Below are 13,272 nucleotides of genomic sequence, written 5' to 3'. Positions count from 1 at the left end.
ATGGGGTCATAAAGAGTTGGACATGACTGAGCACACAGCACAGCCATTCACAGAGACTGAGTCAGATAAACCTAACCTAGGTCCACTTGGAGGTGCGGCGAGTAGCTTCTTAGGAAAGATCCCATTCTGAGAGTGGAAGGAGTCAGGTACACCCAGGTACTCACTTCACTCTGTCCCTTCCCTAGTGGCATGGTTGCAAGTTTCAAACCTTGGGAGAGAGAGGACTGTGAGCAGAAATAAAGTGTTTTTCCAGTGAAAGCTCTGTGAAGCATTGGGTCCCAGCAGAACTGGCAATACAGTGTGACATATGACATAGTGGGAGGTAGGTCCCTCTTCGTTACATACTGAGGCCTCTTGTAGCCTGGAGGACAGCAGTGTAAGCGCCCTAATGAGCATCCTGCAGAGCCTTGTGCCACAACAGTGGTTCTGGCTGAAGTCTACACCGTGGGTTTTGCAGGATGAGGGCCTGCCTCTGGTAGACAGGCTGGGAGGACAGCAGATTTGTCAAAGTGCTGAGATCATGTACATTGGCAGGTAACAAGATAAAGTTTTCTTGGACTCTATATCTAGCAGCAGGTGAGGGCTGGAGACTCGGGGCATAGTTTATCTGTGTAACTAACTATGTGAGGCTATAACTGTGCTCTCATACATAGAAAAATTTACTTGCTCAGTCATGTTTGACTCTTTGCGACCCCATGTACTGCAACCTGCCAGGCTCTTCTGTCCATGGACTTCTCCAGGCAAGAATACTGGAGCAGGTTGCCTTGCCCTCCTCCAGGGACTCTTCCTGACCCAGGGCTTGAACCCAGGTCTCCTGAATTGCAGGCTGATGCTTTACCATCTGAGCTGCCAGTGAAGCCCTAGAAAATAAGAATGCTTTCTGACCATATTGGTTTAGCTTCATATTGGTTTAGTCCTAATGATATGTTCTTTGTCTGAACTGAGGAAATAGCAACATAAGATGGTTTTGGCCGTTAGTATGGAATTGCTGTTAGAGGAATTGCTCATTAAGTTGTTCAATGACCATCCTAAAGCTCCATGGGATAAATTTCTTTCAGAATACAAGAATGAATCTCTCTTGAATAATTGGTATGCTTCCATTTGTGAGCTAATGAGTACTGTGCACCCCATTACATTGCCTGTCCTCCTGTCCTTCTCAAAACCAAATACAATAATGCTTATTTGCAATAAATGTAACCTCGGGTGGTTAACAGCATTACCAGTAATGTGAGTCCTTCCTATAATGGCTTAGCTGTGATCTAATCATTTTTCTATGTGTCTTTTGCTTTAAAGCACTCCAAAATATTTTTTTAAAGAAGCAAAGGGAAAACATAAAAATCTCAATTTAATATAATTTTTTTCTTAGCTTTTTTTTAAAACAAACAAACAAACAACAGCTTTATTGTGGAATAACATGAAGTAGACATTAGGCATACCTCTGTTGTGTCTGACTCTGTGGCCCATGGACTGTAGCCCACCAGTCTCCTCTATTCATTGCATTTTCCAGGCAAGAATACTGGAGTGGGTTGCCATTTTTTCCTCCAGGGGATCTTCCTGATCCAGGGTTTGAGCTCATGTCTCTTGAGTCTCCTGCATTGGCAGGTGGATTTTTTACCACTGGCACAACCTGGGAAGCCATATTATACAATAAGCTGTACATAGTTAAAAGGTAACATTTGATGAGTTTTGGTATAATAAATACCCTTGAAGCCATCACCACTGTTTAGATAATGAACATATTTATCACTGGAAAAAGTTTCTTTGTGTCCCTTTATAATTACTTCCTCTTATCCCTCCCCAGTCCCTTCTCATCCCTAGAAAACTATGGATCTGCTTTCTGTTACTACAGATGAGTTTGCATTTTAAAGAGTCTTATTCAAGTTGATTAATACAATATGTTCCCTTTTTTGCTGGACTTCTTTCACTTAGCATAATCATTTTAAGATTTATCTATCTAGTTGCATGTATTAATGGTTTATTGTTTAATGTATTAATTATGTATTAGTGGTTTATTTATAAGTTGTATCCATTGATTAGCCATATAACAAATTGTTTATGTGTTCAGCTGCTGATGGACATTTGGGGTGCTTTCAGGTTTTCGCTATTATGAATAGAGTTTCAGTGAACATTCATGAACAATTCTTTGTGTGGACATATGCTTTCTTTCATCTCAAGGATATACCTAGGAGTGGAATGCTGCATTGTTAGGCCAGTGCATATTTAGCTTTTTGAGAAGTTGCTGAATTTATTTTGCAAAGGAGTTGCACCATTTGAACATTCCTACCAGCAGTGTATGAGAGTTCTAATTGCTTTATATCTTACCCAACACTTGGTATGATTGGTCTTTTAACTTTTAGCCATGCCACTCCTGGGCATATATCTGGAGAAAACTATAATTTGAAAAGATACATGTACCCCAGTGTTCATAGCAGCACTATGTACAATAGCCAAGACATGGAAACCACCTAAACATTCATTGATAGATGAATGGAGAAAGAAGATGTGGTACATATACACAATTGAATATCACTCAACCATAAAAAGAATGAAATAATGTCATTTGTTGTAACATGGATGAACCTAGAGATTATCATACTAAGTCAGACAAAGACAAATATCATATGATATTGCTTATATGTAGAATCTAAAAAAAAGATACAAATGAAATTATTTACAAAACAGAAATAGATCCACAAGCAAAATAAATTTATGGTTACCAAAGGGAAAGGGGGGAAAGATAAATTAGGAGTTTGAGATTAACATATACACACTACTGTATATAAAATAGATAAATAACAAGGGCCTACTGTATTGCACAGGGAACTACACTCAGTATTTTGTAATAACTGATAGTGGAAAAGAATATGAAGAAGAATGGATTTATATATACATGTATATGTATAACTGAATCACTTTCCTTTACACCTGAAACTAACACAGCATTGTAAATCAACTACACTTCAATTACAAAGAAAAGACAAAAAACCAATTTAGTCACTCTAGTAGTTGTGAAGTGATATATTATTATGGTTCTGCTTTGCATTTCCCTAATGACTAATGATGCAGAACATCTTTTCGTTTATTTGAAATTCATATATCTTTGGTGAGATGCCTGTTCAAATTTTTTGCCAATGTTTTAAAAAGCTGAATTGTTTGTTTTCTTATTGTAGTACGTTGAAAGTTCTTTATGTATTTTTGGGTATGAGTCGTTTATTCAATATGTGATTTGAAAATATTTTCTCACAGTTTGTGGCTTATCTTTTCATAGACTCTGATTCTTAAGTTTACCATTTAAACTTTGCCAGTGCAGTCCAGGCATGTGAACCCATGAGGAGTGCTGTTCAGAATTACAATTTGGAGACTCTGTAGCATCCTCAGGCATCATCCCCTCTCCCCCACAGTTATTTATACTCACCAAACATCCCAGGCTTGTCAATCTTGACCCAAATTGGTCTTCCTCTCAGAAGCCTACACCTCCTCCAGCCTCTCCCTGCCACATAGCCGCTGCTGAGATTCACGGGAGTCATGAAATGAATCCCCACCAGCTAAAAGAGCAGTTGTTTATCTTTAATCTGCTTGAGTTCAGATTGTATGTTTGTAACTCAAACATACAAGAATTTGGAAGTCCCTCCTGTCTTTCTCCAGAGACTAAAACCTGGCTCTGCTGGGGCTGAGGAGAGGGAGAATCCAACAGTCTCTTCTCTTGTATGTAGGTTGCTGCTGCTGCTGCTAAGTTGCTTCAGTCGCCTCCGACTCTGTGCGACCCTATGGACAGCAGCCATCCACAGGATTCTCTAGGCAAGAGTACTGGAGTGGGTTGCCATTTCTGTCTCCAGTATGTAGGTTGAACTGAGTGAAATTACTGCTTTTTTGCTGGTTCCAAAGCTTCAAATATAGGTGGATTTATTTCTTGGGGCTGCCGTATCAAAGCATCACAGATTATCTGGCTTAAAATTTAGTTCTGGAGGTGAGAAGGCCAAGCATGAGGGGTCAGCAAGGTTGGTTGCCACTGAGAGTTGAATGTGTGTGCTCAGCTGTGTCTGACTCTTTGTGACCCAATGGCTGTAGTCTGCTGGGCTTCTCTGTCCATGGGATTTCTCAGGCTAAAATACTGGAGTGGATTGCCATTTCCTTCTTCAAGAGATCTTCCTGACCCAGGGATTGATCCCACGTCTCCTGCATTGACATGTGGATTCTTTACCACTGAGCCACCAAGGAAGCCACTGAGGGTTGAGAGGAAGACTCTATTCCAGGGAGACTCTCTCCTCAGCTTTTGTTTTGGTTAGTTTGTTTTTAAGGATTACTTGAAGTATTTTTATTTATGTATTTGACTGTGCTGGATGTCAGCTGTGGCACACGGGATCTTTGATCTTTGTTGCAGCATGTGAACTCTTAGTTGCAGGATGTGGGATCTAGTTCCCTGACCGGGGATTGAACCCAGGTTTCCTGCCTTGGGAGCTTGGAGTCTTAGCTGTTGGACAACCAGGGAAGTCCCACTTCTGGGGGGTTGCTGGCAATCTTTGGCTTTTAAATGCACCACCGAAATCTCTGCCTTTGTCTTCACATGGTGATCTCCCCATGTGTGTCTCTGAGTCCAAATGTCCTCTTTTTATAAGGATACCAGTCATAAGGTCATTTCCCAGGATTACACTGATGTCCATTATAAAGACAGTTGGGTATGCAGCCCAAGCATCATGTTCTTTGGTGATGTTCAGTTCTCTCACTTATCTGGTATCCTTATGAAAAGCTCATGCTATTCTATTTCACAAATAAAATTAAGTGTAGCTTCAAACTTGTGTTAGCAAAAAATTAAATATTGATGGGACAACCCTGCCAACTCTCTAAGTTCTTAGAATAACCTCATTTCTTGATAAGACCTTGTTCTCAGTGTATTATTGCCCTCCTTTCTTGTTCTCTTTTCTTGTTCTCTTACAGGCTGCTTCTGTTGAACCTGGCTCTCCTGCTTCTGCCAGTTTGGGGAATCCTGTAACCTTGCTGTTGGCACTGTTAATTGTTTGCCCAATATTCATTCCCTCTTCTTACTGCCAGTGTGGGATGATCTGAATGCTTGGGATGGCCATGTGCCCAGCCCTAGGTCTTGTAGATTAGGATGTGTGACCTCGTTCTGTTGTAAATAAAGATGCTGTGAGAACTTCAGGGAAGCTTTTGTTTTATTGTTTAAAACAGCAGATGGTGCTTCTGTCATTTCCTCCCTATTCTTGCCGTGAAGGTGGGCATGATACTTCAGAGTCTGGACTACCACATTTTGATCATATGAAGGGCTCTCTTTTTACATTCATCTTTTAGAAACAGGCAAGGGACATGAAGGACCGATTTATTGAAGTTGAGTTGTTTAAAAATCTTTGATCTGATGGTGACCACAATTAGTCAAAGTGCTAGGTAGCTAGTCAGACATGAATGGGTCCCGCTCCATCCTGGATGGTTAGTCTTTCCCTCCCACACTGGATGATCAGAACACATCCCGAGAGCCTCCCTTTTGTGGTCAAGAACCACCACTAAGTTTCCAACCTTATCAGGACCAAGCAATATAAAACCACCAGCCCAGGTTGGTGCAGGTGCACTAAGACATAAAAGGTGACTCAAGGTAACCCAAGGTTCATTATGCTGTATTTGTAATAAATTAGCATTGTGAGTCCCTCCTCTCCCCACCCCTTAACCTATGGATTTTGCTTGGGTGCTTATGGGTAAGTGCCTGAGCATTAGGAGAAAAGTGATATAACCCAAAGCTGTCAATCAATTTGTCTGTCAAGTAATGAATGGCAGAGGGTGGGACCACCACTGTTAAAACCACAGCCTTATTGCATTGCAGGGTCACTTCTAGTTTCCAGGCAGCCCACTCTCATCCTTTATTAGGAACATACTTCTGCTCTCGTTAATAAAACTCTTGCTACTTAAAACTGCTCTATACCTCTTGACTGAATTCTTTCCCTCAAGAAGGGCTGGCATTGAGGAAATCACCCTTCTGCCTGACAAAAGTTTTGTGGCAAGTGTGAAGATCTATTCAGAAGTTCTCCTATATTCAGAAAGGGAGTTTAGTGCCCAGACAAGAGAACTTGAGGTTCAGAACACTTGGGGTTTGGGCTGTGACTGTGCTGTGTATCAGCTGAGTGAAACGTGACAAGCTGGTTTGAAAGCTTAGTTTCCTCATCTGTACAATATAAAAATGATGTTGCTTGGCATCTAAATTGAATTGTGCAGAAAAACAGGTGGGATAATTTGTCAATGGTAAGACTCTTCTATCTAGCCATTAATTGTTAGGACAGGAAGAATTATTTTGCAGATGTGGAAAGCTACAGAACTGAATAATAATAGCTAACATGCATTGAGAGGTTACTTTGTATCAGTTACAGTTCTTATCCTCTTTATGCATGAACGGATTTAATCATCACAACTACAGTATGAAGTGGGTGCTGTTTAGGCTTCATTGTAGAGAGGAGGAAACTCAGGCCTGGCGGGATGGGGCTAATCCTTTTAAAAATCTCTCCTTTTGCACAAGACCCAAGCCAGCTGTCATTCTCTCCCAGGACACTCTCCCCAAGTCTATTTTCTCCACTTCCCTCTGTTGTCAGAGAAAGGAGTTTCTCTCTTTATTTAAGTTCTTCTTTTCACTGGGACTCTGAATCCCTTCCCTCTGTACCTCATAAAACCCTCACTATCCTGAATCCTCACTCATTCCACACCATCCCCAGGTCCCCATATTTATATGGTTAGCTTCTTACCTATTCAGAAATTTACGAGACCATTAAAAACAGGAAAGTGCTTGATTCTGCTACATTTTTAAAATCTGCCTTCTATTTGTGCTCATTCCTTTTTCTATCAAATCATACTGAAATCCTATATACATCTAGTCTGTAACTAGACTTAATTAATACTTTTTCTTAACTCCAGCAATCTGGCTTCTAATCTTTGCTGTCCAAGCACAGTATGGAAGCAAATCTCCTTGGCAATCTCCTCAAATTTCCTTCCCTTGCAAGAATAGCAACCTGTTTTACCTTCATTTTTTACCCTTATCCACCTGTATCAGACTTCTGATGGCACCTGTTGTCCTGACTCAAATCACACGGTCCTGGGCTTTCTTTCTAACCTGTACCTTCTTTATTTGATCCAATCACCTCCTCTTCCCTGAATAACTTGAGTCACTCTTTATCTCATTATATTTTATCTTATTTTGAGAAATGACCACTACTCAATACCATATTTTATATTTATTTCTCTTTTCAGTCTGACATTGATCATTTTCTTTCTTCAGCTTGTCTGTCTCTTTGGACGTTATTTCTATAAGAGACACACTGGGAGGTTAGAAGGCAAAATAATCCAGCCGCTTCTGTGTTTATATCTGGAAAGTGAACAGCATTTGGATCAAGCCTTTTTATTTATTTATTTTTAATTGAAGGATAATTGCTTTACAGTAAGGATCAAATCTTTTTGATCTTTGAAGAGTAATGTGAGAGCCTCTGCATGTTTTTCCTATTGTAACACAGAAGAAGAAACCTGACTCCATATGTGATCTATTCCTTTTAAAAAATGTATTTATTTGGCTCCAACGGGTCTTAGTTATGGCACAAGGGATCTTCCATCTTTGTTGTTTCATGTGAGATCTTTTAACTGTTGCACATGGCCTCTTAGTTGCAGTATGTGGGATCTAATTATCTGACTAGGGATAGAACCCATGTCCCCTGCATTGGAAGTGCAGAGTTTTAGCTACTGGACCACCCATAGTGGGATCGATTCCTTTAGCTCCAACCCATGTGTTCTGTTGCCCGTGCTCAGTCATGCTGTCTCTGCACCTTTTGTAAAATAATGTTGCCTATAGCCTGAAATATACATGACAGCTCATTCTCAAGGCTCTGATCTTTAAAGGTATAACGCTTTTCCCTTCATAGAGAGATTTAAAAGTTGCAAAATGGAAAATAATATTTATGTTGTTTGAGGTTTATAGAAGCATTGTGACCAGACTTATGTGGACAGCTGCAAGAGCAAGGGATTCCTGCACCAAGAAGTTTGCCACAACCAGCCACACCCCCTCCCCTTTTAGTATAAAGGAAGTCTGAATTCTAATTTAGATAAGATGTTCCCTTGGGCCACTCGGCCACCATTCTCTCAGCCTGCTGGCTTTCCAAATAGAGTTGCTATTCCTTGCTCCAACAAGCAGCCTTGTGATTTTCGGGCCTGCGTAGTGAGCAGTATGAGCTTGGACTCAGTAACACTATCATTACTAGTGATTTTGGGGGTGACAGAGAGAACACAGAGTGTGGGAGGAGAAATAGGTGGAAACAAGGTGGAAATGAAGGAAGGCGCAAACACCAGGGATTCTTTTTTAACTGAGCCTGAGCCAGACCAAAGCTAGAAGAAGAAAAAGTTTTCAATTGAGTAAAAGAATCAGTGTGGATTGGAGTCAAGAGGCTATTGCAATAGGGCAGGTGAGTGATGGCAGGTAAGAAATGAGAGAGGATTAGACTTTGGCTATAGCTGCTGCTGCTAAGTCGCTTCTCTGTGCGACCCCATGGACAGCAGCCCACCAGGCTCCTCTGTCCCTGGGATTCTCCAGGCAAGAGTACTGGAGTGGGATGCCATTTCCTTCTCCAACGCACGCATGCATGCTAAGTCACTTCAGTCGTGTCCGACCCTGTGCCATGGACAGCAGCCCACCAGGCTCCTCTGTCCACGGGATTCTCTAGGCAAGAGTACTGGAGTGGGTTGGCTGTAGAGGAGATAAGAAACGGCCAATTCTGGTTCTGTTTAGAACGTAGAGCAAATAAAATTTGTGGTTGGGTTGGATGCAGTGGTTAAAGAGGTTACCCTCTGTTTTGGGACCTGAGCAATTTGTCAAATGCATATGTTGTTTACTAACAGAAAGATAGAAATAGCAGATTTGGTGGTAAATCAAAACTTGGTTTTAGATGTGGTGTTTGAAATGCCTTTTGTGTATTCTAGGGGATGTAGAACAGACTTTCAAGAAATATTCTGGCCAGAAAGGTTATCACAGTCCCTAGATTTCAAACCTCTTTCTTGATGTTAATTTTTGAATGTATAAAAAGTTCTATAAGTCAGGTGAAATAAGTGGTGGCAAAGGCTGTCTGGCAAAACTTCCCACATCTATCACACACAGGATTTTTCCTGTACTAATTTTCTAATCAAAGATGGCAAATGGTTTCATGTTGCCTGCCAAACTAAAAAAAAAGTCTTCATTAACAATGTCACTTTCCATGGGTGGAAAAATAATAAATCAATATGATTTACTAGAAAAGATTTAATAGAAGTACATTTTCATCACTGATTCTAATAAAATAACACAAAGGTCTGATCAGTATTGATGATATCATTTTAAATTTGTTTTACGATGTAAAGCTATTCTGGTCCTTTGGGAGCAAAGTAAAGCTATTGCTGACTAGATACAATTTGTAGTAGAGAAAAGACATCAAGAAAAGTTAGTTACTGGAAAGAAGAGTCAAATACAAAATTAAATTCTTTAAAAGTCATGGAAAATATTAGGTTATAATTTTGGAATATACAGATAACACAACCTCAACTTTCAGATAATACAGAAAGTACCTGTGTTGATGTCCTTCTGCAGTGACTGGTAACATCCTGGTAGTTCAAATTTTGGTCTTTAACTTCATTTTAGCTCAGTTTAAATTCATGAATGTATGTAAAAGTTATTTTGGTCTTTACTTTTCAAAACTAGAAAAAATAAAATTTACAGCTTTAAAAATAAATTCATTTTTCAAAAATGGTTAATCTTTGACGTTGACAAACATTTATTAGGCATCTACTATATGTCAGATTCTGTGTTAAATACTGAGTACACACAGGTGATGAGAACCATCAAGGTCAAGTCTTTGTGGAGATTACATGATTATTTTGAGTTCAAATATAAAGATATAAGGCAAATCTCTATAATTTGAACTGCTTATAAATTTTTGTAATTTATTTGTTTTATATGTTTTAAATATTGTGAAATAACTTCTCATGTTCATTTATATTTCTCTTGCTGATAGACCTATGCTTTAAAATGTATTTCTGTAGAAAATAATATGCAATCAATTGCATGAATTTCTGGTAGTCATCAAAAAGAATACAAATAACAAATGTTGATTGAAGATGCAGAGAAAAGGTAACCCTCATACACTCTTGGTGGGAATGAAAACTGGTGCAACCACTGTGGAAAACAATATTGAGGTTTCTCAAAAAACTAAAAGTAGAACTTCCATATGACCCAGCAATTCTACTCCTGGGTATATAGCTGAACAAAACCAAAAGACTAATTCAAACATATACCTGCACCCCAATGTTCATAGCAGCATTATTTACAATTGTCAAGACATGGAACTGAGTCCATCAACAGATGAATAAGGTGTGATATATATTTACAATGGAACTACTCAGTCATAAAATTTGCCATTTGTAACAACATGGATGGACTTGGAGGGTATTACGCTAAGTGAAATGTCAGACAGAGAAAGATAAATACTGTATGATATCACTTATATGTGGAATCTAAACATTACAACAAGCTAGTGAATGTAACAAAAAAGAAGCAGACTCACTGATATAGAGAATAAACTAAGGGTTACCAGTGGGGAGATGGAAGTGGGGATGGGCAATATAGGGATAGGGGATTAAAAGGTACAAACTATTTGGTATAAAATAAGCTAAAAAGGTATATTGTACAACCAGGAGGATATAGCGACTATTTTATAATATCTAGAAGTGGAGTATAACCTTAAAAAATTGTGAATCACTCTTCTGTACCCCTTATATGAAGATGTAAAAACTTGTATAATATTGTACATCAACTATACCTCAATAAAATATTTACATTGAACAAAAAACATATATACAAGTGATAGAAAATGTAAACTGTACAAATTGGTGAATCATCTTGTCACTGAAACACAAAACTTTATTCTCCTGCTTCAGGAATAAGAAAGAAAATATTAATCATGCAGTAACTTTTAAAATAAAATGTTATATATACAATATGTTTAATACAAAGACTTGTATTTGTTTTTACTTTAAGTGAAAAATTAGCAGGAGAAACTAAGAAAATTTCAGTTATTTACAAATGTTTAAAAATAAAAATATTGCTTTAAAAATTAACTGTCTAAAAGTTAAGCAAATATTAAAAAATAATATAACAGTGAAAAAACAAAATGTCGTTTTACAGAAAATAGTACGCAATGAATTGATTTAAAGCATACAATACTTGACAATTTATTTCTGCAAAATACCAGTCTGCAATTCACAATATTTCAATCATGTATATCTTCCTTCTCTTCTTTTTTACCTACTAAACTTTAAAATTCAACTGGACAGTCAGTGTAATTTTCAAGAAATCAGATGAAGTTCATTTTAGTTCCTGTTGACAGAATTTGAGAGTGGCAAGAAAGTCATTCAAGAAGCCAATATTAAATAAAATATTCACAACTCTCAAGTTCAAAATCAAATGACAGCACTCAAACCAAATGGAAAATTTTTGATTGGGTTTTAAAAACCCTTTTAGTGAAACAGAAGAATAGCACATGTGATAGATTTGAAAACTACACAGAATCAGATTTCCAAACAAGTGGAGCATTCAGTTATGTACTGAGTTACTAGGATTATGCTTAAGCAAGGTATACAGCATGCATTTCATGTATTGTAGAACATCCTGGGGTGGTCAGATATCATTATAGTCATTGACATTGTCATCTGACTCATTATATCATCTTATCATACTCCCCACAGAAAAACTAAGACAAGTACATCATAATAAAATAAGAGTGGAAATCCAAGTTAATAAAAAATCATACCCTTTTAAAATTTATTTTTTTCTAAAAATTTAATTGGAATGTCAAATGAGATTATTAAAGTAAAATATTAACTTAAAAAATCTTTACTGTGGTAGCATTAACAAATGATCCCTAATGCTTATGTGTGCACCTGTAGATACACACACACTTACTGTTCCTACTTGATAGGAAATCAACCCTGAATATTCATTGGAAGGATTCTTGCTGAAGCTGAAGCTCCAATACTTTGGCCACCTGATGCAAAGAGCTGACTCATTGGAAAAGACCCAGATGACAGGAAAAATTGAAGGCAAAAGTAGTAGGGGCCGGCAGAGAATGAGATGGTTAGATAGCATCACTGACTCAATGGACATGAGTTTGAACAAATTCCATGAGATAGTGAAGGACAGGGAAGCCTGGCATGCTGCAGTCCATGGGACTGCAGAGTCAGACACAACTTAACAGCTGAACAACAACAAGAAGAAGATATATGTGCTTCCATATCCTTATATTTATGTGTTTTTATTTCTCCTCAGGATGAATCTCTGATGAATAAGAAATTTATTCTGGGGGGATTTTCTGGTGTATTACAGAAAATTTCTATTTCTCTGGGCTTCCAGCTGCTATAACCTGGGCCATCTTATTTAGTTAGAACACATTAGTGGTTCTTTAGAACCCAGAGGGTGAATCATTAATTCCTGAGGATGAAGGCTAAGCTACAACATCTACAGGTGATGTTGGCTCATGGTTCAGGAATTAGACTATCACGCTTGGATTCTGGAGGCCTCATTAGGCGTTCCATTCTATTACTACCTCAATATGTGAAACCCAAGCTTCCCCAGACTTCATTCACTTTTGAGGATAAAATTAAATTATACAAATGGTCAAATTTCACTCTCTCCTCACCTACATAATAAAGGATCTCATATTCCTAAAAGAAATCCCTCTCTTAAGGATGTCTCATGTACATTTGACAATGGTCTTGGTGCTCTTCCCTTTGTAATCCCCTCCAGATATATTCATGGGTGCCTGTAGGACCCGTGAACTCAAAGGAATGGTACTTTCCACCTTGGTTACCTGTAAGTCTATGTTTCATTTGTCAAGTGAAATTCTCTGAATTCAGTGTTTTTTCTTGTCAGGAGGGATCTCTCATTGCAGATGCTTGTACTTAACACAATAATGTGTCTCTGGCAAAGCCAAGCCAAATGCAATGCCTAGCTCCCTTTTCTTTCACAGCTGTGGTTGAGGCTGGTATGGGTGCACCAGCCAGCAGCAGGACAGATCATTCATCACTGAATACCTGGAACCAAATAACAAGGTAAGAGACATTCAGAAACCTCTACTGGGGGCTTTTGATGAGAAGCCTTGTGTTTCTGTCAATTTTTTTGTCTGTGATTCTATCATGCAAAAAATCGTGGCCAAACTCTGTGTTAGAGTCTAGAGGCTAGACTCACACTTTTAATAAGAAAGGTAGTTAAAG

At 38.5% G+C, this 13,272-nt stretch overlaps 1 long non-coding RNA gene across 4 annotated transcripts in view; it reads left to right on the top strand.

Annotated features, from left to right (window-relative positions):
* Nucleotides 1–13,272, top strand: part of LOC122703468 — a 186,826-nt gene that overhangs the window by 5,778 nt on the left and 167,776 nt on the right. For 3 of the 4 annotated variants that reach the window (XR_006343498.1, XR_006343495.1, XR_006343496.1), the window contains exon 3: nucleotides 13,029–13,110. The exons of the other annotated variant lie outside the window; for it this stretch is intronic. This is a non-coding gene — a long non-coding RNA (uncharacterized LOC122703468). The remainder of the gene's footprint in view (nucleotides 1–13,028; nucleotides 13,111–13,272) is intronic. 4 annotated transcript variants of the gene reach the window in all.

The sequence above is a fragment of the Cervus elaphus genome, chromosome 11, assembly GCF_910594005.1.
Source record: "Cervus elaphus chromosome 11, mCerEla1.1, whole genome shotgun sequence".
Classification (NCBI taxonomy): domain Eukaryota; kingdom Metazoa; phylum Chordata; class Mammalia; order Artiodactyla; family Cervidae; genus Cervus; species Cervus elaphus.
This window is presented reverse-complemented; position numbering and strand designations above follow the sequence as displayed.